Here is a 3,967-nt window from a genome sequence, read left to right on the forward strand (position 1 = left end):
GGCAGATTGCACAAGTCTTCTTCTCTTTCCTTCCTTGCTTGCGGCACTAGGGTGATGTGGTGTGAATTGTGGTGTTGTATGGCTGAATGTATGAATGAATGAATGAATGAATGGATGGATGGTTTGAATGGTGTGGCATAAGCTTGAATTTATAGGCTAGGTTTTGCACAATTTCTGAAGGAAAAGGATTTCACAATCCTAAGGGAAAAAGGTTAAGGTTTGGCAGAAACGAAAGGGGAAGGGGATAGGGAATTTCGCCAGAAATTAGGACTTCTAGAAACTAGGTATTTTGTGGTAGAAATTAGACTTCTAGAAGGGATAAAGGGCATATTTCTAGAAAAACTTAGGCTAAGGGGTGCGGCACCTTTGTAGGAGTGGGATTACAACTCCTAATTCTTCAAGGAATGGCATATATGCGGCACATAAAGGATTAGGCTTCTAGAATCTGAGTTATGTGTTTAAATGTATATCTAATCCCTTCTAAATAGCTAGAATTAAGGCACAAACTGATTTGGATAAGATAAGATAGGATAGGATAAGGTTGGTTAGGATAGGATAAGATAAGGTTGGATAATGTTCCTTATTTCTTGCTCTTTCCTTATCTTCTTTGTATTTGAACTTCTTTCTCCATATTTGTAGCATTTCCTCGCCTCTCTTGACTTCAATTTCATCCATCCACTTCGCTCCATAGTTAAGCTATCCAATCCATGCCCAAAACTGCTCCAAATGGCTCCAAAATGTACTTTCTTGCTCCTTTTGCCATTAGGACCTACAAACATACGAAAATAGCTTAAAAGACTATAATAAGTAGTAATTAACTAACTAAATGCAAGGAAACAACATAACTAAGTAGCATAAATAAGCTCCTATCAAATGGCTGAGGGAATGTGGATGCAAGGCATATTCCGCCGTCGACGTTGGAGGCACGTGGTCAGTAGGCAAGGGCTCAATCACAAGGGTGATGATCTGCACTTCAAAGAGGCTAGGAAGGAATCAGCCATGAGGGGATAACACTAATTGCGAGGGAATATGAATGTAAACTCTTAATGGAAGCACCTAACTGTTGGAGCCGATTTCCAACAATCGAGGAATGAAACTTGCGCAAGCCAAAAATAAGTAAACACTGCGAGTCCAAGTGTTGGGGAAGGTGGTTCCCGGCATGAAGATTCCAATGCTTAAGTTAGCAGTGGTAGAGAGAAATAGATGGAATGTATTTTTGGGCTATAAATGTCTTACCTTTGCTGAGGAGTCATCATATGTATTTATAGGCCTTGCGGAGTCGGTCCACGTTACCCGACATTCTTCTGGTAGGGAATAAAAGAGGCCAGCGAAGATACCGTTTTGACATACGGACACCACATCAAAGAATGATTGTTTTTCTCTTCTCCATTGTTGGGGTGAAGTGGGTATGCAAGGCTATGCGGCCTAACACTTCACTGAGCTAGAAGGTATTGTGTAGTTTAGCACCTAGATGGAAAACAGTTAGCCAAGTCTATATTTCGGAGTGGACTGACTCACTCAGAAGGTTAAGTCGATGATATTCGATCAAACCGTGAACCACCTGATTAGATCAATCCCCCTTAGGGGGGTTAGGCTTGGCCTTCTACTCACTCTGGGTTTTGCTCCAAGGAGTGAGCATATATTCTCTTCACTTCGAGGAGGTGGTATTTTGGCCTTTACATGTACTATTTTATTTCTTTAGACACGTGGGATCTCAGCTTCATTTCTTGTGAGCTTCTTAAACATTAAGGCGTTCCGTATTTAAGCGCACTACCTTGTGAATCGTGCCTTCAATATCACAACAATGAGGATTATCTCAGTTATTATGTATGTGTAGAAAATAAAGTTTTGTCTGTTGCTTTCTCTAGTTAAATTCAGTCGCCTGATTTACTGATCTCGAGGTGTGACTATTCATTTTCAATGGCAAAGTGGTTCAGAAATATCTTCCTTAAACACCTTCAAATCTCTTCATTTGATTCTTTAGAAATTCCAAAATCTTTCAGAAAGTGTTAAACGTTTCACTAAAAACCTTGCAACCCTTCCTCATTGTCTTGCTCAATTTCTTCAACTTTTCTCAGGAACAACCTCCTCTAATTTCTGACTATTCTTCTTCATCTCAGCCTCAGGGGCATCTTTTGTATCCTTAGATGCACCCTGGAAATTTTAGCCTCAACCCACTTTAGATCTGGATGTCGTCTCTCCCATGCAGTCTTTCTCTCTCCTAAGTGAAATGACCCACTTCCAACTCTAATGTGCAGCGAGGATGATACGGAAGGCTCTATTAAATGAACTCAGGGTAACACAGGCCAAGGTCCTTGATGTTGATTTTGCCGTCAACATTGATACTCAGTTTGTTAGGGACCCTCGTCCCAGATATGTCTCCTTCCTAATTTTCGTCAACAATGAGGATACCTCTGTACCAATCTTTGTCTTGCCTAAGAAAATCAATAATGTAAGAAGGCTACCAGAGATTAAATCAAGATTGGAAATAGTATCGATTGTTAGCACTCCTTCGCATTGTATAGAGGATGAGATATTCTGATAGATCCAATTTGACTTTGTACCAATCATTTAGGCCATCGAAGCAAGAAAGAATGTGTATCAATAAAGGTGTAAGGTTGCAAAGGCAAATCTAGAAGAAAATGAAATTTTCCTTGAATAGCAGTGATAGAGGGAATTTTAGTCCCAAATATATAGTAGTAAGGATGGATTCTGGTGATAAGGACGATTGGGGTCTAAAGGCTTGAGGAGGTTGCTAGTCACGTAATCGTTATTTTTCCACCAAACCTTGCATCTATTTAGTAGGTGGTTGCAATTTGCGAGTAATGCTGCCTCCTCTTTGATATTTTGTATTGATGTTTTAACTGTCAGATTCACTGATCCCAAAGTAAGTTGGTCTATATTCAACAGCTATCCAATTTGAAATACCTTCTTAAATATCTATTGCATCGTTATCTATATTCCTTCACCAGATCCCTAGTTTCTTCATTTATCCATAATCATATTGATCATTTCACCTTCAACCTGCACTTATTTCCTCCACACTCTCTAAAAATTTCTCATTTTTAACAGAAACATGACTGCTACTTCATCTGTTTATCTTGCTCCCCATATAAATTTTCTAAACTTGCTATGGTTAGGGATCGCAATAAAGAAGAGGAGGCAGCATTACTCGCAAATTGCAACCACCTACTAAACAGATGCAAGGTTTGGTGGAAAAATAACGATTACGTGACTAGCAACAAATGCAAAACATCACCATTACCAACTTTATCCTAAACGTCTCCATTTTAACACCAAGAGTCGGATCAACACATGAAATAGAAGACTGAACAATATGTGTTCCAGCTTACACCAAAAGGCATGGTTTTTGGGTAATAATCCAAGGGAAACAAGTTGCCTCTGAGATGCATAGTTAGGTGCAATTATGGGACCATGATTTTCCAGGTTCAAAGTAAAGCTGATCCGAATACTGCTGCCTCGTAAGTTTGTTCATGGACTTACCAGCTCCAAGCAAAGCTGTATCAGACGAAAAGCGATGCCACAATCATCATGACCTAGGGCAATAGGCAGAGTCCTAGCGACGTCACTAAATGTCCATGCTTGTTCCGCAAGAAATGCAATCTGATCCAGATATGAACACATCAAAGTCTTAAAGTTCCTACAATCTAGGAACTGGCTTACGCTGAAGTAATCATAACTTCCAAGAGGGTGCAATAGCTACTCTTAGATACCTTTTAGGATTCTCTTGGTTTAGGATAAGAATGAAGTTTGCTGGAGTTATCCAGGGCCTTCATCATCTTTTATACATCCATGAAATTTGCACGGTTCTCCGCTCGAGAGGCAATATAGGAATGCTGCAACTTATCAACATTAGAGTTGCTTTTTAACAAAGTATCCCATACATAATCCATAGTAGTATGGGGCCTTGTAGACAGAGTCTCTCCACTCCCTAAGGTGGTTGCAG

Source organism: Pyrus communis, chromosome 6 (genome assembly GCF_963583255.1).
Source record: "Pyrus communis chromosome 6, drPyrComm1.1, whole genome shotgun sequence".
Taxonomy (NCBI): Eukaryota; Viridiplantae; Streptophyta; class Magnoliopsida; order Rosales; family Rosaceae; genus Pyrus; species Pyrus communis.